This window comes from Protopterus annectens, chromosome 12.part0 (assembly GCF_019279795.1).
Source record: "Protopterus annectens isolate FY-2018-M chromosome 12.part0, PAN1.0, whole genome shotgun sequence".
Lineage (NCBI taxonomy): Eukaryota > Metazoa > Chordata > Ceratodontiformes > Protopteridae > Protopterus > Protopterus annectens.
In genome coordinates, this window is record NC_056746.1 from 877,354,130 (window position 1) to 877,378,829 (window position 24,700).

The window sequence follows — 24,700 nt, forward strand, 5'->3', positions numbered from 1 at the left end:
GCAAATTTTGCCCATTTGTATCACATTGGAAGTGGTTCTGTTCCACTTTTTAAGACAGTAAATTTTGGGTTGAGAGCTGTATTTTACATTTCTAATTTCACATTTTTTCATGTGTCAGATGTTCTGCCCACTTGTCTCAAAAGTGGCCAGATTTCTATTTTAGAGTTGTAAGCCTAATTTCAGGCTTGATCTATCCATTCACATGATGCACCTCCTTTTGGATGTTTGCCCTATTTTCATGTTCAGTTAATCCCTTTACACAATTTTCAGAATTTCCATATCACAGATGATTTTGAAGCCGTTTAGTGAACATGAAACCATACTAAATGGCCAGCATGCTAGAGGGCTCACATTGGTACATCTCTGTTTATCAGCAAAAATGACTTTGTGAGGTAGGTGTTTGCAATACTGTTCATTAAAGTCTAGGGATTTTACACTATGGTTTTGATAATGTGCTTACATTTTGTATCATTTTTGTGACATCTAGTTTTTTTAATTGTGCTTTTGTTCTGTAGTGCCTCACAATCCTACTAGAAATAAGATGATTTATGTGCTTTTTTTAAGTATGCAAGTTTTACTTTAATTACGTGTCCAGATTTTTGGTTGGATGTTTATTTTTATTTGTTAGCATTTGATTACCTGGGAAAATCTAACTAGGCCATAACAGGCCCCTTTTCAGTGGAGGCCTGGGGAGAAAAGTTCAGCCATTTAACAAATCTTACAAATTGTCGCACAATTTCATGCAGTACAGTACAAGGCAAAACAGCAAATGTTAACCATGTACAGAAAAAAAAATGTTGAGAGAGTTTCTGGAAATCATCATATTCCACAACATTTTAGTTTTACTGTAGCTATAAGCTATAAGCTGTCTAGAAGCTTAGAATATGCAAAAAACAAAAAGGGAAATTACACAGAGGACAGATGGCTTGAGTTGAAGCAACATTTAGTTTTATTTATTTATTTTATTTGTTTGCAGTTTAACCGGGAAAGTCTATTGGTCCGAAAATGAGCCCATTTTCAATGGAGGCCCGGGAGAAGAGCGTCAAGAACATAGGTTGGAATCCAAGAAATGGGTCCTAAGACCTTATCAAGAGCCTTGGTCCCTATTTTCAGTATTTGTTGGTTAAGCGGTATGGGTGTTACAGATATGAGTGAAGAGTCGTTTTTAGATATAGGAGGGGTGACAATGCTACGAAAGTGAAATTGTATTTCCTCATTGACTTGTAAGTAGGAAAATCAGAGCCTCGAGGTTATGATAAGTTACTGGCAACTGTAAATGTGACAGTTGCATTACACAGTCATGAAAAACATGGTCTCTGGATTGATCAGCGCCAAGTTTTTGGTCATAAACCATGAAAACCTGAGAGTAAGTTAGTTACTTACCCCACCTCCCCACCCCAGAGTCTCACACTGACACCTTGAATATGATAGCAGCTGCAGACCTAATGTACATTTATGATTGCTGCTAATGCTGGACCATATATGCATCATCAACTTCCCTTTTCTCATTTTTTCTGCATGGGGTTGGAGTGGCACATCAACTGTTGCCATCCCTCTTGATTCATTTCCAGCCTCCTACCTTATTTGGCAGTCATGCCTTAGTGCCGTAGGTCTCTCTCACATAATCTCTCCATCACTTGACTTGACATCCTCATTTTGTTTTAGCCTTTTTGTCTCTGTCAAATCTTATTAAATAATTTTCTGCTTTCCTGCACATATGCCCGAATCTTTTATTTACCATTTGTTAACCTGGTTAGTCTGGCTGAGCAGATGCCCTTTTTCAGCAGAGACCTGAGAAGAAATGCTCCAAATACAAAATTAAATTTGTTACAATGAAATACAAATTTAAGCAAACATACAAGAAGAAGTACGATTCATCTTATACAAACTTGAAGCAGACAAACTATCTTAAAAATAGATGTATTGACATGATGTACAGTAACAGATTTGAGAAGAGGGAAGGAAGGACATGCATGTGAAAAGGAGGGGGAGAAATAGGGAAGTAGGGAAATATAAGGTACAGAGTGGAGTCTAGTAAGGAGAATAGTAGGAAATGGACATAAGATACAAGTAAGATTTATCTAATACAGGAATTAGGATTAAAAAAGTGCTAGTTACTGAAAATAGAGGAGGAATCTGTTGTCTTTAACAGGGTCTGCAATTGGATCTACTCTGGTTTCTGTGCTGATGTTGTCATTTCTTCATCTTTTCTGCAGTGGGCATCCTGTCATCCATCTCAGGCACTTTATCTTCTTCACCTTTCGCTTCTTCAAGTACTCTACCTTTACTTCCCAGGCTTTTGTGACAGACAGAAGTACAAGTTGCACTACTGTTTTGTACACCTTACTTTCTAGCTTGCTTGACATTCGTCTGCCATACACTGTCCCTGACAATCAGTGCCAGTTGGCTGTAACCCCCCTGATTGTAGCTTTGGCATAATCATTCATATTAATTATTCTCCATCACCCTCCCTGATACTTGAAGCATTTAAACTAACTATCTTCCCTTCTGCCTGCTTTTCTGATTCTCCCCATTTGCTGCCATGACCACTGTTGTGTCTGTACTCCATTTCAACCTGTATGCCATCAGTTTTGCATTCCATTTCCCTATCATTTGCTGAAGTGCCTGCTCGGAGTCTGCATACAGCACTTCATTAATGTGTCCACTTCAACCAGTTTGCTAATGCAACACCAGTATGAACAGCAGTGGGCTTAGCACTGAGCCCTGATGCCCACCTTCTCCCACTGGGAATCTCTTTTTGAGTCTGTATACTTTTTCATACTTGTGTCATTGTCTTAGTACATAGCCTGCACTAATTCTACCAATGTTTCGGGGACTTCATACCATTAACAGGGTTGCCCAAATCAGGTTTCTTGGGACTTTGTTGTATGCTTTCTGGTAGTCTAAGATTATCCGTCTGATTTCTTTCCTTATCACCACCTGTTTCATTATATACATCTTGTTAATTGTACTGCATCTTGGTTTGAATCTCAGCTGCTCATCTTACTTTCTAATCTCTGTATTTTCCTTTATCAAAAACCTAATCCAGCACTGTCATGCAGTGTGACAGGTACGGCCCACAGTTACACTCGCACTAGAATGCTTATTCTCTGGTCATCTGGGACGCACCTTTCTCTCCATATTATCATGAGTATCCTTCAGGACCCACTTCTCCCCTAACTTGCCCAACATTATGATCATATTTTTCATCTGAGCCTGCTGCTTCCCCCGACTTCATTCTCATTAGTGTTGTTAGATTCTTCCTCTTTCATCATAAGTTGTGTCTGGGGCAGTATAACTTCGAGGTTTTCTTCATTTAGAAGCTGCTGGAAGTGCTTCCTTTGTTCTGGGAATTAGTGAGAAGACTGTTTGCTGGCATCCCAAGCACAAGGTACAGGGTCTGATCCCGACCGTTGGTCAATGCCTGGGTGGAGTATGCATGTTCTCCCCATTACTGTGTGGGTCCTTTCCACCTCCCAAAAATATATGTTGGGTGTTTCCACCTCAGATGTGAGAGGTGTGCCAACAGACTGCACCTAAAAATTGAATGGAGTAGTGGGCAGCAACACAGACTCTAGGAGGTGCCCTTCAGGAGAAGAGTACCACAGATCAGCTGCTTTAGGTACCAGCTGCGGTGAGTAGTGTCCTCTAAAGAGTAAACGGATTGCAGATGCTCACCATGTCAGGGCTGGCCACTTGACGGTGTAAAAATTGGCTCTAGGGAATTTGGTCGCATTGATTAATGGTTCCACATATGCATCGCATCACAACTCTAATTAGGAAACATGATTTTTGAAAATTACAAAACCATTGGATATAAAGGGCATACTATTACCTTTATTTTAGGGTACAGTAACTTCAAAGTTAGTATATTTATGTCACCGTGCAAGAGCGAGGACTGTGCCTGAAAAACATAACTAAAATATTTTGGAGGGGGCTTTGCCTCCACTTCTGTGTACTACATATACTGCATAGTTAGGTGCAGTCTGTTAATAATTGCGTTATCTATAAATATGGTGGTCACTGTAATTCATAAATGTGGTTATGATATAAAAACATTGGGGAAGACATGTATCATGGTTTATAGCTGATGTCCTACTTCTTGCAGAATTAATTCCCCCTTGTCTTTTCCACATCTGAAATTTGATGTAGAGAAAGTTGTGAGGAATTGGTAATGGTTACATCTAGGGGTGTTAATAATATTGTGATAGAAAAGTGCAAATGGGGAGGGGCTACCACCTGTCCTGATTTGTCACTATTGCCCCAATCTGGGTAAGCATGCCCTGTGAAAATGGGAACATGTTCTGAGATGTTAGCAGTGCCTGCTGTAATATTTTCCTTAATATCCTAGGATCATAGGAAGTTACTAGGCTATTGGCCCTGAGGCCCTTTATAAACCTAGCCAAGAATTTAGTCCATCTTTAGACAAATCGGCACCAAAAGCAGAGAGTTTAGCCCATCTTTAGACAAGTCTGCACCGAAAGCCCCTGTCCAGCAGGGACACGGGTGGAATCCCATGGGTGTATTTTCTGTTTCCCATCTAGTTATCCAGGTTGCGCTTAAAAGGGGATAATGAGGTACTGTGCTTGACATGGAGAGGGAGTCTATCCTACAGATGAGGGGAGTCTCTTGGACACAAATCTGTCCAGCCAACAAGTCCTATTGATGGCACAGACCAGGTTGAGGCTGAGCGTGCCTTACTTGAGTGGAGCTTGACCTGCGGATATGCAGCAGTCCCATCAAGGCAGGGTCTGAGATTGCTTTGTATGCCAGACAGAGGCCCCCTCTGAGGAGTCTGTATGAAACTGAGTAGAGGGACAGGGCTTTTAGCCTGTGTAGGGCAGATGTTTGAGGCCCTGGATTCTTCTGGTGAGGAACCTCTATGGTCTCTCCAGCTGCTGCATGTGCTTTGTGAGGTACATGCCAAAAAGGGCATTGCACTCGATAATTGTCCTTGTAAGGGAAGAATACAGGGATGTTATGATCTCCTTGTCCCTGGATGAGATACCCTTACTTATGAGGTGGGCATGTACAAAGTTTTCTGTAAAACAAAAGCAACATGGTGGTCAAAAGTCAGGTTGCTATCAACCTGGGTGTCCAAATCCCTCACAACTGACTGTGTGCTTAGGACGTTGTTATTAATGTGATATGTGGGGACATCACTCTCCCCAAAGAGGATGATGATGCATTTTTTGGCATCCAGATTGAGGCCATGTCTCTGGTACCAGTCATTTGTTTGGGTGAGACCGTCTTGGAGAAAGTCCATATCACTTGGGGAATCTATGACCGCGCCCAGCTTGCAGTCATCTGCAAACTTGGTCAGCCATAGCCCACTGGTTTGGCTTGCACCTCAGAGAAGTATATCCCAAATAACAGAGGCCCCAAGACTAATCCCTGGGGTACGCTGCTTGTTACGGGTCTACTACGTGAGGTGGCTTCCCCTGTTTTGATTAGGTGGGTTCTATCAGTGAGCCAGTTTGCTACCCATCTGGTAACATCTGAATTGATGTCTAGTTGAGAGAGTTTATCTATTGTGCCCAAATGGGGAATAGTGTCGAAGGCTTTGGCCTGGTCAAGGTAGGCAGTGTGCACAGTCTTCCCCTCGTCCATGGCTTTGGTGACTGTCTCAAAGAAGTTGATCATATTTAACAGACATGACCTCCCCTTAACAAAGCCAAACTGTGTGTGGTAGAGTGTTTGGAGGTTACCAATGTCCCTGTTAATGAGGCCCATGATGATCTGTTCCATGGCCTTGGAGATCAGGCTAGTTAGGCTGCTAGGTCTAGAATTTCCCGGATTGGTGTACCTGCCACTTTTGTGTAAAGGGATGACAGTGGCTCGGCTGGGACAAAGCCAGTACTCAGGCTTTGGTTGAATACGGTGCCTAATGGCGTTGCAAGTTCATGCCTGAGTTCAAGTATGATGCAGTCTGGGATGTTATCAGGTCTCATGGAGGCTATATTTTTTGCCTTTGAGAGGGCAGTGATTACTTGTTCCCTAGAGATAAGGGGTGGGGGGCAGGTACTGGTGATGTCCTGACTTACTGATGGGGGGGGGGCAGAGGGGTGAAGTTTTCGCTGAATCTGTCAGCCAGTAGGTTGGCTATATCTACAGCATTTGTGTATGTGGTGTCCTTGACCACCAGTTCTGAACAGATCTGGGTGCTTCCTTTGAGACTGTGGACATATGTGAAGAAGGCCTCATGATTGTCTCTAGTAGATGTGGCCAATTTGGACTCAAAGTTGACTTTAGAGAATTTCACTAGTTCTCTTATTTGCTTGTTCAGGCTAAAGAAAGATTGCTTTCAACTGGGCACCTGCTCCTCCTTGGTCTTTGACAGCAGTTTTTTTTTTCTTTTGTTATTATTGCAGATGTCCACCAGACATGTTTACTCTTCCTTCAGGAGGAGGATTTTGTCCTGTCAGGTATTCCTGATTCCAGGCATCTATATAAATGTTTATAGAGTACTTTGTGTTGATTTCGACATTGGTGCCAGTTCCTTCAGAGAGGGAGAGGGCTGTGAAGCTGTTTATACCATCCCTGAGGAGGTTGTAATCAGCTTTGGAGAAGTTGTTTTGTTTGACCCTAGCTAGAGGGGGGCACAGGAGAGATTGTGACTTTGAAAGTGACTGCTTTATGGTCTGGTCTTGCCAGGGAGGATGATACTGTAGGGGTGATGCAGTGGTCACTCATGTTGGTTAATACCAAGTCCAGAATATTACCACCTTTTGTAGGGGTATCAACTAGCTGTTCCAAGGCATTTCCATTGATAAAATCGAGGAATCTCTGGCTGTTTGTGTTCTGCCATGAGTAGTTTTTCCAGTCTATTGTTGGGTAGTTAGTCACCCAGGATCAGGGTAAATGGTTGAATCCTGATAGATTCAAAGAGGTCCAGATAGGTGGAGTGGGCATCTCGAGTCAAATTTTAGGGCCTGTAGCTAGCTATTATTTGAATAGGGGTCTTGTCAACGGTTAACTGCACCTGGAGTGTCTCCTGTGCGTCATATTGTTTGACCAACCTGGAGGTGTGTGTCTTTAATATATATTGAAACTCCACCGCCTTTGGCTTTGCTGCCCACAGTTTTGGGTCTGAATGTATGATAGGGTGAGTAACCAGGTAAGGCTGGGGTGATTTCCGTAGCTTTGAACCAGGTAAGGCTGGGGTGATCCCTGCAGCTTTGAACCAGGTTTCTGTATCTGCACAAATGTCTGTATTTTCCAGGGTAAAGAATGCTTGCAATGAGTGCAGTTTCATGTTTAGGCTCCTAGCGTTTAGCAGCATGACCTTTAATTTGCGCTTTGTTGAAATTTTTTATGTTGGTAGTATCAACTTCATGACTTTTCCTAAAAAAGGGCACTATGGGGGAGGCAAGGGCCTTTGCCTGAAGCCTAAAGCCCAACTTGAGACAGATGCAGGCCATCTCTAGCAAAGCCAAGCCTTACTTGTTTCTTGGTCTGAGATATTGGACAGTCCCTTACAGCCTTTACTGTTTTTTTTTCAGCATTTTATAATTATTTTTCCTATAATATAACCTAGATATTTCACTTCAGTCATTCCAGCCTTACTTCAGGGATATTTGTCAGATGTGCAAGTCCCAGTCTGACTGGATGATACCATAATTTAAAAGTGCAGTGGCATACAGGGCATGGGGCTTAAGGACATCAGCTGTTGGGAGAGTGTCTGGATCAACATGAAGGCCAAGTGGAACATGCCCTCTGGAGTTGAAAAGGCAATTTTTCCTTTGTTTCTTTCAGCAGTGTGGTCTTCCAGTAACCTTTCATTAGGCCAGGATGGTTTGGAAACCAGACTTTCGTACATGTGCTTTCAGTTCATCTGCTTTGGGAGTAGGATAACTATCAAATTTACAAACAGCATTACGTTTTCTGAAGTCATATATGGTTCATATGTGATTACCAGGCTAATGGCACAAGAGCCTTTAAAGCCTAGCCAATAAGATCCAAGATATGACTATTTTATCTCATTTACCCAGATATGGGAATGGGATGTTTGAGACCAAAGTCATTTTACAGACTGCCTGTGTCCACAAGGGATATGGGCATAACCCCGGGAGTGAATTTATGGCTCCCCGTCCATTTATCCAAATTCTTTTTGAAAACTGTGAGGTATGGGCTGTGTTTTACAGAGATGGGAAGTTTATTCCACAGATGAGGTAGCTTTTGGGATACCAATCTGTTTCTCCAGCAAGTTCAATTAAGAGTCACTAATACGGTTCAGGGCTATGGAACATGTAAACCCCCCCATCCCACCCCGTATAATTTTTCTTGCAAACATGCAACATTTTTTATCAGGGCTGGATCAAACAATGCATTGTAGGTCAGGCATAAGTCACTTCTCAATAAATGATCTAAGATGGAGTAAAGGGGTGGAGGCCTTCAGTCATTTCGCACAGAACATGTGCCTTAAAATTTGTATTTTTTTTTAATATAACAAGAAACCTCTAGGGTCATTCCAATTGGTATAAGTACCTCATTAGGTACCTGTAAAAGGGAGCACCTTACTTGATTATGGGCCTGATCAGGGCCAAGTACAATGGCACTATTACTTCCTTTGACCTTAATGCCTTGCCTTTACTTATAAAAGTTGAGCCACAAAGAAGGATTTCCTCACTACCATTGCTACCTTGTGGTCCATGTTTAAGTTACTATCAGTGTTTTTAGGTCCTCTACCACTCAATATACTATTAAGAGTGTGCTAGCAATATTATAATTTGCAGGGATATCTGATTTACCAAAGAGTATGATTACACATTTTCTTAGTATTTAGTCTCAGACCATGGTTTTGGCACCAGTAGTTTATAATTTTTAGGTTTGTTTGTGGATTTGATGATTTCTCCCAGTTTACAGTCGCTGGCAAACTTGGTGAGGCAGAGGTCCCCAATATTGGGATATACTTCTCTGAAGTGAAAGACAAACAGGAGGAGTCCCAGCACTGAGCCTGTGGGACACCACTAGTAACAGGTTTCTTATCAGAAGTGTATTCACCTTGTATGGATAACATGTGTCCTGTCAGTGAGCTAGTTTGCCATCCACCTAATGACGTAGGGGTTTATGCCTAATGCAGTAAATTTATCTATAATCTCCAAGTAGGGAGACATGTCAAAAGCTTTGGCCGGGTCTATATAAGCAGTATATACCATTTTACCCTCACCTATGGCCCTGGAAACTTTCTCGAAGAAATACATCCGACTGAGCAGCAGGCAAGGCCTCCCTTTGACAAAGCCAAATTGGGTCTGGTCCAGTGTTTGGTTATTTCCTAATGTTATTGATCAGATTGATGATAATTCTCTCCATGGCCTTGCAGCTAAGACTGATCAAGCGTATGGGTCTGTAGTTCCCTGGGTCAGTTGATGGGCCCCCTTGTGCACAGGGATGACTGTTACAGTCCTCCATTCTTCTGGAACAAAGCCCATCCGGAGGTGGGTTCTAGTGGCCCTGATAAATCCTGTTTCACAATTTACAAAGCATCCTGGATTGTTGTTGGGACCTATGGGGGCTGTATTTTTGGTTTTAATGAGCACACTTAGGACATGTTCCCTCATAATGACCAGTAGGGGAGTGGTTGCGGGTATTTCTTTGGGTGCAGGAGGTGGCTGGGGAAAGAAGTTGGGTGTAGGTGTTGCCATTCATTATCAACTCAGCACACTACTCAGCACTTCCCCTGAGGTTACAAACTAAGTGTTATGGTTATCATTCACCCAGGAGGCTATCTTTGCCTCAGTTTGCTTTGTCAGATTTAACCAGCTCTCTAATTTGCCTGCTTAGACTGGGGAAGTGGTTTTTTGCATTGTTTTGTCTGACCTTGGCGAGGATATTTTTTCCTTTTGTTGAATAGCATATTTATGCTAGGGGTCCACCATGGTGGTTTCTTTTTGCCAGTAATCACAGATTTGACTCAAGCAGGTACTGTCTCCTCCACGCAGCTATGGATGTGGCTGTACAGAGCTTTTGTGGACAGCACAGAGTAGGCCTCTGTGTCATATGGGTTCAGATGAGTTTAGAAGTTTAATAAACCCACTTGGAGGTAAATGGCCATAGCAAAGTTCTCAACAGGTTTGGCGTTTTATGGGGGTTCTAGCTTAGTTTTAAAATGAAAGATCATCATTTTGTGGTCAGATCTTACCAGGGGGGAATTAATTCATGGGAGGGAGCAGCATCCTCCCATGTTCATGAGTACAAGGTCTAAGATATTTGTACCACTAGCTGGGCAGCTAATCAGTTGCTCCAGGGTGTTTGCATTAACGAAGTCCAAACACATATGAGCTGAATGTTGAATCTAGTAGTTAGGTAGGTGTGGCTTTCCAGATTCCATGTTAGGGGATTTGTACCTAGCAAGGATACGACGGGGGTTCTTACCTATGGTTTGCTGGGCATGAAGCAGCTCAAGCAAGTCATGTTGTTGGACCAGTCTAGCAGTGTACTTGTCCTTTGCAAACAATGAGACACATCCTCCCTTTGTTTTATCCTGAGCTGAAGGAGACTGAAATGTACAAAAAGCATTGTAACCTTTGATAGCTTGGGTGCTCTCCATAGTTCTGAACCATGTTTCCATGACTCTGCATACGTGCAATGTTCTTCAGGATGAGGAGTGCTTCCAGGGAAGGCAATTTTTTTTTAAACTCCTAACATCAAACAGCAGTACCTTTAGGTGGTCGGGAGTGATTTTTTGTTATGCTGGAGAGTTTAACAACTTTGTACGGCCCGAAAAAGGCACTATGGGGATAGGTAAAGTTTTTGCCAGTATCTGGAAGCCATGTGGTGACAAGTGGAAACTATCTTTGGCAAAGTATCATGGTTGCCGATTACGTCTCCCCAAGTTGACAGATATTGGATCCTCCTGTTGTGACACCAGAAACAAAGACAACTGTTGAAGTAAACCATTTCTGATGGTATTGTGGCATCATAATTGGTGAAGGTAATATGCTATCCAAAGCTAGATTCATACCTGCCTGGGACAAGTATTCACAGAGCTCCATCATGTCTTTTCATATAGTCATCCAGTGAGGTACATCTTTTTAGGTCATACCCCGGACTAACCTAAGTGCATGTGTGATCTGGCGGATCCTGGCTCCAGACAGCTCATTGTGATCTTCGTTTAGACCCACTTCCAGCCTATAAGGCAACACACCACACAACCTAACATTCTAAATATTGGCGATTCCATTGGAAGTATAACAGATATCCCACTATGATTTTCAGACTTGTGTTGTGTGAGGCAGTCTGTTTTTTTTTTGAGCATGTACAGGGCCACTAAGAGATGGTTTTAAGAAGTCTTGGAGGTTTGGATAGCTCACATGCGAGTACCTCACCATGTAGTGGGTCTATGGGTTCGTTCCTTAGTGTAGGAAGTGAGTGTTTTGGGTGCATCACTGACAAGCTAGGATGCTTTCTTCACATGTGCATGGGAGAGCTTTGCTTCCAGTGACATTTTGTATCTACCTCTCTCACATATTTTGTTTGTCTGTTCTAAAATTAAATGAACATGAGGCAGTTACTGTACCACCAAAGGATGCCCATATCCACCAGGTCACAAACAGATAACAGGAAAGAGCCTATCCATTATACCAGACGGGAATGAGTAGGGGTGAGTCACTTAAAGGTCAAAGTGATAGTGTGTTTAAAAGATGACCTTCAGTGGTGCAGCCTAACAGTATACTAAAAGATGACCTTCAGTGGTGCTGCCTCTGTGCAAACTGGCAACTCTTTGAGCAGCAGGCAACTATGCAGAGCATTTTCTATACAGGATTATAAACTTGAGAGATTTGCATATTATATCTATAAAAGGCATGAGTAACCACATTTGCGAGATGTGCAAAATGGGAGGCTTTTATACCAGCAGGATTAAAGTCTTCAGGTCAATCAGATAAACATACAAGCAGTTCTTAACTTAGATGGGTTGAATCAGCCAACTGCTTCTACCAAAGTGCAGAATAAAACCCTCAATGTAAAACTGGTTTTGAGCTCAAGTGTAGTAACAAATGCTTCACAACAAAAGGCAGAACCTCTGCAGTATCTGGAATCCTTGGAAATAGTTGGCAAACCCTGAGAAATGTTCGAGATAAAGAAAAATGTGTGCAAAGGTAGGAAGACTTTTTCATACACAGCAGGATAAAAGACAGTTACACAGTTAAGCCCTCGGGTCAGTCTGACAAATGCACAATAAGCCTTCCACCAGCAGCTCCCAACTTGGATGAGTTGAAGCAGCTCTCTACTCTAACCATAGTCCATCAATTCTGGAAGCAGACAGAAGGCCACAAGTCTTAGACTCCTCCCTTCAATATCCATACACACACAAGAGGGTATACTGCCATATTATTAAAAGTTTTGCTCACCCTCAGCTTATTCCACCTGTTCCCACCCCACTACTTCCACCAATGTCCCCCCTTCTACTAAAAACTACTTCAGAACACACATCTGCCAGCATCACAACTGCAGAACTGGATAAGCGATCTAGAAGTAAGACATGACAGAACATAGGATACAAAGCTATTCCACTGCCAAAAGAAATGGTGTCTGCCTTTATCTCAATCTACACATCTTCGACTACCACTAAAACTTTCAAAAGAAACACCCATCGGTCATATTACACAAGCAGAAATGAAGCCTTAACACCCAGATGACTCTAGTCTGATCAACTGCTCATGCAGAGGAGAAACCAAGAGGATGAGGATATGAGGCACATGTCAGTTTTACCAGCCCAACCATCTGAGGGGAAGGAGATAACCTTGTCTTCTACAATACTGCCTCCTTTGCAAAGGGACAAGGTAACTGTTACAATATATAGACTGGAGACATGTACTTTGCTCCTGAGGGGATGCAGCCTTCTTGGGGATATGTGAGAAATCAAACTCATCCTCTTGAAGTGTGGGGGGGGGATACTGCAGGGCTCTCATGTAGGAAGCTAGGCCATCAACGGAAAACTCCTTGATTTGATGGCTGCTTGCATCACTCTCTCATAACTACTGATACCACATGAAGGGGAATGGATGGGCCTAATTTGTTGCAGGAGAGCTGACAATGTTGCAGGCTGTAAGTAGTACATAAGTACTGTCAATTATGAGGTGCCTAATTTGGACTCAGAATGCTGATACAGCTAAGATGCACGCAGACATTCTACAACTCACCTGGGCAAATATATTAACTTGGCAGACCCAACTAGATCCAAACAAGTAGGGAAGTTTAAAATGAAATCAGTGTGGTGATCCATGAACATAATGTATACAACAAAAGGAAAACTCCTCAACCTATACAGTAAAACATAAGACCCTTAAATAATGGGCAACATCATTCAGTTAACTTATCTAATAAACAGCACTAAGCAAGCACTGGCAGACCCATTCCTTAATCTCTTTGCTTGAGCCTAGCAACAGGTTTTGTCCCACAGGTGTGGCGCACAAAGGGAGACTCTACCAATGACACTGGAAATTTTAGGCCCATCAGTCTAAACACTGGTATATGCAAAAACATGGAATGTACCATAACTAACCTAATTAGTTAACAAGGATATAAAAAATATCCAGGCCATCTCTTTTGGAGAAGGTTCCCCTGCACCCTAGTGGCAGGAGTGTGCAAGTAGAACTTGTCTGACTGCTGGAACAGGGCTCAGTTTTGAGCTTTTTTTTACTGGTTAATTGGGTAATTTCTTTAAATCAATGTGCTCGTTTCCTATTGTTGTATAAAAAATTGCACTTTATTCATCTGCTTTTACTGTATTTGTGTTTTTCCTACTTTATTTTGCTTTTGCTGCTTGTTCTTAAAAGTACTTAATTGCATTTATTCTGCTGCATTTATTAGTGCTTGTTAGTAGCCTGATTAAATTGTAACTATTATTCTAAGCCTTTGGTTGAAGCACTTGGGCTTCAGACCAGTTGTTTTACATTAAGACGGTTTGTGGTCTGCACTGTTGTGGCAGGACAGGTATCTTATATTCTAAGTTGGGAGTTGCTGATTGAAGGCTTAGTGTCTGTTATTCTAAAAGTGTGTTAGTTCTCGTTTAAGCACTTGGGTTTTGGGCCAGTTATTTTACATTAAGAGGGTGTGGTCTGCACTCTTGTGGGAGGAGAGGGTAGGTTCTGCCCTTCTGAGCTGAGAGTTTCTGGTTAAAGGCTTATTGTGCCTGCTTATTTGAACTGTTTCTTTCTGAAATTGGTACGCCTCGTTTGCTGTAGCACAGACTAAATTCAGACCTGCTGAATTTAGCTTTGTTTGTATAACTTGAGCACTAATCCAGACCATCTCTTTTTGGAGAAGGTTCCCCTGCACCCTAGTGGCAGGAGTGTGCAGTTAGAACTTGTCTGATCAAAGACTGCTGGAACAAGCATTAGTTTTAGCTTTTTATTGGTTAATTGATTTAAAATCAGTTTGCTCATTTGCTACTGTTATATAAAAAAAAAAAAAAAAAAACTATATATACATACACACTTTATGCATCGCTGCTTAACTAGGGTTAAACTATTCCCGGCGCAATAAAGTCTGCTCTTCAAATTTTCCCTTGAAACAAGCCAGTTTTTTTTTTTTTTAGTTTTGGCACTAAAATCTGTTTCTTTGAGCTTGGCACTTGTTTAGAATTCATAAGCACTAAATAAGCTACAAATTACTACAGCACTCAACTTTCCTCACTTGTCTAGAGGAAAACAGTTTTTAGTACTTAGACATGCCTGGTGCTTATTTATTAAGGGTCAGCTCCCGGTGTTTTCTCCTGTCTACCCGATGAATCTGGGCATTTTGGGGGCAATGCAGCAATTGCCTCATGTACACAGACAACCATCTCCTCCTACCACCCAACACTACAACCTGTGAGAGATGCAGTTATAGCCAAACTGGAAGCAAAGCTCTCTTCACCCAAGACTGGACTAGACAGTCAAGAGGAGAAGGTAAACACTTGCACCACACAGCACTCATCACATAGTCCTTCAAAACCTACACCACCAAAACACACACACATAGAAACACACACCTACATTCGTGGAAGCTCTCAATAAAAATCTGCTCAAGCAACAGAGACCTCCAAAGCAGAAATGCAAGCAACCTCCACCCCCCCCAACACAACCTAAATGACACATAGTCCACAAACTCAGTGTGCCACTCAACCACAGCCCATAAGGCATAACAACATACCCAACACTATAGTCAGGCACACTGATGTTCCACTCACCAGGCTAAACAAGGAGAAAGTTACTGTCAGCTGCCAGCATCCGCCACATAACGCACGCACTCTGGTCACTCCACAAAAAGTATAAATATGACTGTCATTGTCCATGTTGGTGTGAATGACCTGAGACGTACCTCCCTGGACTACATGAAAAGAGACATGGAGGAGCTCTCTGATCTTGTAGCCCAGACAGGTATGACCCTAGCCCTGAGTAGCATCCTGCGATCACCCAGAATGATTGGCTAAGCTTCTGGTGTCATTCTAAGGGGATCCAGTATCTGTCTGTCTGGGACGACATGATCGACAGACCGCGATGCTTTGCCAGAGATGACCTGCACCTGTCGCCCTTGGGATTCCGGATACTGGCTAAGGCTCTTGCCACCCCATACAGTGCCTTTTTTAGGCAAGGTTCAAATGACAAATTCACCACCTTAACAGGTACAAGCAAGCAAAATCTGAGGGTAATGTACTCAGTGCTAGAAGTCTAAACCTCAAAATGCATTCACTCAAGGCACTCCTTAAAATGGAGAAAATAGACATCTGTGTAGTTCTCATTCTGTATGGTTCTGACTGCTGTAATCATTCTCAAAAATGCCATGCATAATGATTTTAAGTTTAAGTTACTACCTTTTGGGAAATCAAAGCAAAGCAACACACAGTTATCGCACAGCGGTTAGCCCTGAAACAGTGGTTTTGACAGATTTCCCTTCTTTAACAGTGCGGAATTGTAGAAGCCTGGCTTTGGTGTGATTTTTTTTTTTACCTTAGTCCCCCCTTTTCTTATTCCCGATCATTAAGCAGTCATGCAACATACGTGGCTAAAATGGGAAAAGCACTCAAACAAGGACTGCAATATTTAACTTGTACCTGGCGGCACTTTCACACAAGTGCTGTAATCCTCCCAGAAGTTGCGAACACGAAATGGAATCGGATATGCTTCTGAACTGTACACCCTTCCAGTTCAAACCCATACTGTACAATGGGTTGTTGTAACAAGCAGAAATGAGTTGAGTAAAATAGCATTGTTTTACCTTCCTATGTATGAATAAGTCATGCATCTGCAAATAACTCTTTTTCTCCTCCTTGGACAAAATACTGGTCATTACACACACTACGGCATTATTAAATACTATCAACCAGTTGTGTTTTATAATGGGAGCGGGAAACATTACCTGAAAAACTGCCATTATTCCTTTATTTTATCATTTCTTTCCTTTAAAATGTGTGGTCAGGAAAAGTGAAGGCTATACCCACATCAGCGGCACCACAGCGATCACCGCGGGCACGTTTTACGAGTCCAACTGCTCATATTACAGCTGTTGCCCTGATAACGGAAAAGTACATGTGTTAACAGTACAGTCAGTCCCCAGAGCGTTCAGTCGGACTAACCCGGTCAACAAATGTCAACTACCTGAAACGGACAGTAATAAAAGAAAGATATGCACTGGCTTAATAACAGAAAAGGAGATATTTGTGTGCACCTGTGAATGCTCGTGAGCGTGTTCCGGGTATTGACATGCACAGCATGGTAATACGACTGACGTATTTTCTGACTACCTGTGTTGTCGTCAGGATGACGATGAATGACTCACCCAGAACCCCGGATATCTGTAACAACAGTTGCTTGTGGTGTGATGGCTCTTGGTTGTTACACAGTAAGTGCTGAAATGCATTCATTACAAATTGTTGCGCATATTGGCTGAGATATAACCATGCCAGTAGCTGGAATGCCATGCTGCTGCATTGGGGTTTGCCACTACTGTTTTCGTCGAAGTTTAGGTGTGTGTATGAGGCCTGCAGCAAGCAGGCGATGAACTCCCCGATTCCACTTCTACTCTTGGTGGATGACAGTATGCTTGAGATAGTCCCTCCCGTGGACGCTGTTCAGTTGCTGTTAAACAGAGTGCGACTTTGAAGTGAGATGATTTTGCATAATAGAGTGCTTGGTAAAGAATGACGGAGTGGGGTATTTTCTCCATTTCTCTGGATGAACATATGTTGTCATGCTGTCAGTCTTGCTTAGCAACGCCTATGAGTTGTGCCAGTCTTGTTTTCCTGCGTTACTTTCTCCAACTTTGTAAACAGTTTGGTATTGTTAAAAGTTTTTGAGTTGTTTGCGTTTTAGTTGGGAAGAATGTACTACAGTGCATTGGGTGGTAACTTTTTGTGTGTGGCTGGTGGGTGGACGGGATATAAACTGTGTTGTTGACTGCCAGACGATTTCATCTAGTCACAGCTTAATGTCAGAAGACTTTTTTTGGAGGCTGGAAAAACAAAGGTGCATAAAAATAAAATGAGTTAATTGTAATTTCCCCATTCATTTCAGTGTGTAAGAGCACGTAGATCGTCCTTTTTAATGGTTAGTATAAAGTTTTATCCAGCTTGTCAGGTGGCAATCATTGTGCTTTCCATAAAACTGTTAATAAGTGTGGTACAATATTTCTTTCCTTATTAAATTACTATTAAAACGAGAGGAGGAATTAGGGTACGCGCCAGCCCCTGTAACTGCACTTACTGTACAGTGCGAAGGTGCGGTGTTTGGCTCCAACCCCCATTATTAAATTGTCATACAAAGTCAAAGTGGAGGTTCAGGAGCATGATATAGAGTACAACGCCCCTTTTGGAATGTACCTCACAAGACATCTGCAGCAGCTGGAATGGCCACAGAAGTACCTCACAAAGAGGATTATTGGCCTCAAACAAATGCCCTACACTGACCGTCTCAAAAATACTCCAGCTTTACTCCGTAGCATATCGCCTACTCCGAGGTGATCTCTGCCTAATATATAAAGCTATGTCAAACCCAGAGCTGTTGGACATGCTACACCTAAAGAAATCCCAATCATTCAGAGCTACACGCTCTAGGGACCTAAACCTTGTCATCAATAAACAGGACATACTGGAGGGATAGATCTCTGGAACAGGCTACCCATCTATGTCAAGCAAAGTTCTTCAATAGCACTCTTCAAGAAAAATCTTGATGAGCGAATGGGCAATAGGAAATACACCCCGAGGATCACTTCTGTGTCTCTGCTCGACAGTGGCACAGGAAAATAACTTTCTTGGGAGGCATAAGCCAGGGAACCTTGTTAGCTAGACTTGCGTAGGCCCTTCGGCCGATAGCCTAGTACCTACTTATGATTCAGCTGCCCTCTTAAATAGCATTATGAAAAAAATTGCAGCAAAGAATTGTTGGGTCGTATTGGAAAAAGCTGCTGGATGGCATTACTTTACCTTACTGGAAGTATTCCACATTTCATGGGTCTCCTTTTGATGTTCCATGGCTTTCTCCTTAAAAGGTGCTCCAGGCATAACTGAATTTGTATTTCACTGTGTATGTGACATATAATTACTTTTTAACTGTTGTATTCGGTTTATATATAAATCTTTCAGTGATAATCAGATCATGTACTGTTCAAGTTTATTTTTCAAAGTATGCATACCCAGATCATTGAAATCAAGGTTACAGTGTAGTGTGTCGGTTCTTTATGCAAACTCGTGTCTGTAGAATGAGACATTCTGGTTTAGAAATGAGCCTTAGAGTTTGTATAGTCTGAATTCTAAAGTTAGCAGCAGATGGCCATTAATCATTTTTATTTTTCTTGGTCTTGTTTTTAAAGCTGCCTACAGTCTTGCAGAACAGTATTTACCACAGTTTGTGAATTGTCTATGTATTCCTTGTAAAATTTAATTTTGTTATTTAACAGTAGAGTCTGTATTTTCCGGTGCTGCACCCCACATCCCCGCTACTTAAATATACCAACTCCGAGATCGCACTACAGCGAGGAAAATGGACATCTGCCATTCTGCGCTGTATACAAATCTCCGTTCAGAATTTCAAAGTTCTAAAACTTCGATCATATGGTCTCAACCATATGGAATTGGAATTCGAGGTTTTAGAAATTAGAAATTCTGAAGGGGAACATCTGTAGATTTATATATATATATATATATATATATATATATATATATATATATACACACAGAGAGAGAGAGAGAAGTATGTATGTGTGTGTGCATATATATATATATATATATATATATATATATATATATATATATATATATATGTGTGTGTGGATATACGTACATAAAATGTGTACGTATATATACATACATATATATATTTTGGTTTTGTTATGGCTGCCTTTGCAAGAGAACTTAAGTAGTTGTCCTTCATATGAGAGGTCCCATTTGCTTAAGTTGTTCGTTCAGGTTGTTGGAGATCCTGTGATTTTCTGTAGTAAAGAGAAGTAGATGTCTGTTTTTTAAAAGCGTAGCCATGCATCAATAACAGAAAATTAAATACATTTGTTATGGTATGATAGACTTCCACCAAACATTTTATTTTTGATAGTGCTGCCTAGCATTCTGAATGGCAGTCATGTGTTGTATCTCTTAAGTTATCATGCTCCTTTGCAGTCAACAGAATGTTGTTTTGTTTGTGTGTACACAGCATATATGCACACATCAATTTATAACAAATGTTCGTGTCCATTTTTTTCTTGCTTTGCCAACCGATTCTTTCCATCAGAATTTTCATTTCTAACATTTAAGTTTTGCTGTCCTACACACTGTTTAGCTTGTTGCAAAAATCTTAACTCATTCAGGTAAACACACTGCAATTGTAAAATGTCCAGTAGATTCCTTATACACCCATTTCTGAAAAAGAGGCTGTCACACGGTTTATATACTTGAAAATTGTTTTCACTCTTTCCATTTCCATAGAAAAATCCAGTGGTATTCATTTACATTTTGGAATAATTTAATTTGTAAAAGTTATTCATTTTTTTTTTTTTTATCCTGATCTCTTTTTTCAGTTGTGGGAGGTCATGAACTGTGATATGTATTGTGTACCAATACACATCTGCTATGTCTTAAGTGAACATTTGCCTTTGTGGACAGTTAATAAAGAGTGGTGCTTCTAATGGCATGCTGACCATGTACATGTGTGTGTTGCACACTGACCAGGCTTCCATAGAGAGCTACTGCAAGGCCATTGGTACTTATCATAGGAGCAGAGGTAAGAAGACATGGTGTAATCTCTTTATGTCACAAATTACTTTTACGCTGACCTCCCCTTGAATGTCTGCAATTACAGTAGTACATGCACACAACTGTACTTTGCCTCTCACTGATTTGTCTCTCTGGTTAAATTCTCAACCAGGGTATTTTCTTTGCAGAGTTTGCATCGGCTCCCTCTGCCTCTGTGGACTTTTGATGGCTCTGGTTTGCTTCCACCTCCCAGAGAATTGTGGTGGATGAATTGGTGGTGTTCACATTGCCTCTAGGCATGTGTATGCAGTGCTAATATGCATTTATCCTGTGATTATCTGGCATCCCGTCTAGGACTGATGCTCACTTTATGTCCACTATTTGCTATAGAAGGCTGCTATTCACCATAATCTTCTTTGGATGAAGTAGCTGTTAAAATGAATGAATGTATTGTTAGTGCATCACAGTACTTTGGGGTCAAGACAAATGTAGGATTAAAAGCTGAATATTGTAAATGTGAGAGCATTTTATCCCCCCACACACAAAAATATTTCTTTAATGTGTGAAGACTTCTCCCTAAGGGTACCGGCTTGTATTTATTGAAAACTGTTCTGAAGTTGAGCTATCTTCCTGATTTTTCAAATTACAGTCCAAGGTAAATGAGAAAATGCTTGTGTTTGTTGTGGCGAAGTTCTCCGTTCTTTCTCTTACTTTTTGCTAGGAACCAGAAGACTGCCAAAATCTTGTGGTTTTGTAAGTGTTCACAAGAATCGTTTGATCAGCATTTAGACAGAAATTTCTGAGGCCACAGGAATCTTCCAAACTGGTGCCAAATGAGAGTAGAGTTGGACTGCAAAATTAGGGATTCTGTAGCCTGCTTTGTGGAAGTCATCACAGTATTCCTGAGCACTTTCCCGATTGGCCATCTCTAGAGACGATCTGGGATGTTTTCATTCCATGTGGTCTGCATGTCTGGCCATTGCCCAAGAGAGATGGATCAGAAAATTAGTTTCCAGAGGTGAACACATTTCCATTTATTAACCTTCTGACAACTGACCTCCATCTATCTTCCAGATGCCCTACCCTGTCAGAAGAAAGCAGACAAAAGGGAAGTTACAAACCTCCTCATAAAAAAGTCCTCTAATGGGTCCCACCAGTCCAGAAGGGGCCCATGGTTTACTTCAAATTCCTTACAATCCCTGCCAAGCAGAGTACCCCAGGCCACATTTAGATTAAAATTGCCTGAAGTTTTATGTGAAGAAAACCTGAGTTACAGATGGTCAGGGTACAGGCAGTCTAGTGTGCTCTTTGGATATCTGGGACATATCTCTGCACGTCAGAATTACAAGGGCATTCAGGGAGTTGCTGCATTTCAGGGTGTAAGCCTGTTAGTAATTCCAAGAATTTCCATTTGATTTCACCACAGCTCCCCGAGTGTTCACCAAATGCTGGTCTCAACTAAGTTGCCCCTGTTGACAAGCATTTGGTGAACACTCGGAGCTGTGGTGAGAACTTTTGATCTCACCACAGCTCCCCGAGTGTTCACCAGATGCTTGTCAACAGGCAGCTCAGTTGAGACAAAAATGGGTTATATTTATTGAATGCATTTATACACACTGTAAGCCAAAGAGTACTAGTCTGTACCACTAAATTCAAGATCATATACTAAATCTCCAGCCCTTTATTTAAAGATTTCTAAAACCTGTCCAAGCTGTCGGCCCTTGTATTATTTGGCAGTTTAGTAACACTGTGGTAAAAATAGCCTTTTTAGTATTAATCCTTAGAATAGGTTGTACATAGGATTAGTGGTGATCATCATTCTGATTGCTGCAGTAGCCTTTTGGCGATGTGGGCTGTATCCTGTCCATGATACCACAGTAGGCTCCCTCTCGCACCTTCACTGTGACTGCTTATTGGTCAGTTTTTTCAGAGAGCAAATCGGGTGTCAGAGTGATAACTATAGTACTTTCTTGTTGCTTCTGGTGGAAGCCGATCTGAGGTTTAACAGGAGTAGCACTTGGCCTTCAAGCTTCATTTCTGGCAGTAAGACCTTGCAGGGGAATCCTTCCGCACAGGAATTGTGTTGCTCCCTTTTAAGAAAAAGTTAGGGTTTTATTTAGTGACTTAAAGTGATATTTCCACTTTAAGAAACCTGGTATATTTCATAGTAGCAGAAGTTTCCTGACAAAGGCGAACTGTTTTTCTGTGAAAAGTGTGCTGTTTATGTAGACATTTATTGTGTTTGTCATTTTAAGATCAAGAAGTAACTTATTTCCTGTCTACTCTTGGACCTCTCAAAAGCTTTTTGTCACACTCTCTTTTGCTGCAAAAACTAAATAACCTCAACTTCTCTGATACTGTTGCATGGTTCTCCAGCTACCTCACTGATAGATCTCAGTCAGTGAGATAGCACTCTGTACTTTCCCCTCCTCTCCCTGTAAAAATGGGTGTGCTTCAAGGATCTATCCTAGGGCCTTTACTTTTTAATAGCTTTATTAATCAGATCTATACTGCCTGTCCTCTGTCATCTTTAGTGCAATATGCAGATGACTCTACAGTCATCACCACAGCCAGTTCTCCCTCTAAGCTCTTCTCAGCTACTCAGGCATCTTTTAACGTAGTTGAAACATGGCTGTCCAACTACCAGCTCATCCTTAACCATAAAAAAAACAAAGCTGTTACTCTTCCTACCTAAAAAGTTCAACAGTATTAAACCCTCCTTCTCCATACAGTCCCTTAATAACACTGCCATTCATGTAGAATCCGTCGATGGTTACGCCTAAGAGTTTAGTGCTGATCAGCTTAAATTTGACTTGCATGTTAATAACTGTATCAAAAAGACTAATTCAGAACTAGGGCTCCTTTACTGTAACAAGAATTTCCTTACCTCTGAAGCCAAGATTATTCTGTCTCTCTTACCTACCTTCTACCCAGTCTAATGTACAATTCTCTAATTCTCACACATCTTAACTCAGCACTCCTGACCAAACTCGAATCTACCTACAACAAGGTTGGTAGATTTGCTGCCCAACAAACCTACAGATCCCATCACTCTCTCTCTCTCTCTCTCTCTCTCTCTCTCTCTCTCAAACACCTAAACTGGCTTGACTTACCCCACCAGCTTCTTATCTCTCAGCTCCAGATCATCCATTATATCCTATACCAGCCTTCCTACTGCCCAGCACTATCCCCTCATCTCCCATTATTCTCCCTCCAGACCTCTCCGAAGCTCTAACCAAGACCTACTACAAATCTACAAACCCAAGTCCTAAAGTTGGACTCAACATGTACAGCCATCACCCCACTTTTGCTTGGAATAGGCTCCCACTAGAAATCAGAACCCTTACACATCCTAAACAATTTAAGACCGCCACCAAAGAGCACTTTAAGCATCACTGGTCTTGCCATTGCACTCTCCCTCCTTAACATCCCCCTACTTCTCATACCTTAATCTACTTTCTGCCCTTAACTCACTCTTCTCACTAGCTCTCTCTAATTTTCCTTGACTACTCTTTCTACTGTCTTCTAAACTCTATTAAGCAAATTGCTTCAGATAAACATTCTGTTGTAATTGTCTTGCCTTCACGCAACTACATTATGATAACACTGGTTTTTGTAACCATTTACCCCAAAAACTATATTAATCTTAATGACATTTATTTTTATATATCTTTAAATAGTTTTGCTACACTCCTGATTATTGACAACTGTATAACAGTATATTGCTACTTAATGCCTTGTAATAATCCTGTAACAATGCTGTTAAACAATATGTTGGAGCTTTTCTCCCCGGGCCTCTGGTGAAAAAGGGCTCTTCAGCTCAGTTGGACAATCCCAGTCAACAATTGTAAAATAAATACATTTTAAATGGGCAGAAAATGTGTTTAATGTTTAGGGCTTGTGTACACTTTGTGACTACTTGTCCTGTTATTTTTTTTTTCTGTCAGGGCATTTTGCGTAGTGGTGCTTTATTCCCAACAAATTTTTTTTTTTATTGTGTTATACTTAACACTTCCTCATACAGTCTTTTTTTGCAAAAAGGATAACGGTGTGTGTGTTACTTGTGAACACTTGTTTGACAACTTAGCTTCTGACTTTCTTGTTCCAGCATTCAGACCTCTTTGGCTGCAGCATGGATAGATACTTGGGTCCTGCTGTACCTAAAAAGAAGAAACAACACAATAAAGAGACCTTGCTACCACTGCAGGCTTGGACAGTTCCTCAGCCATTGGTGAGTGAATCTGCAGTGGCCAACTCTTGTTCCTCTGATCACTCAGTCGCTCCTGTGGGTTCCTCTGGTGTAAGTACTTTCAGCTGTCATGGACTGGGGGTCAGCCACATCTTATTTGGTATCTTCTTACTACTCCACTGTCTGATACGCATATGAAAGAACCATGTTCTTTGGGCCTGGGAGATGCTTCTTGGGGATATTGGGAAAAGAGACCTCTTGATGGGGCTAAAGTGCCATCTCCTAGTCTGTCTTCTTCAAGGGTGTTGCCTTATCTTCAGATGAACAATATCCAACCTTCTGTTTTT

The 24,700-nt window shown here is 41.5% G+C and overlaps 1 long non-coding RNA gene across 1 annotated transcript in view; it reads left to right on the forward strand.

Annotated features, from left to right (window-relative positions):
- The first annotated feature begins 16,338 nt into the window (after positions 1-16,338).
- Positions 16,339-24,700, forward strand: part of LOC122816849 — a 218,138-nt gene continuing 209,776 nt past the window's right edge. The window contains exon 1 of the long non-coding RNA XR_006367106.1: positions 16,339-16,824. This is a non-coding gene — a long non-coding RNA (uncharacterized LOC122816849). The remainder of the gene's footprint in view (positions 16,825-24,700) is intronic.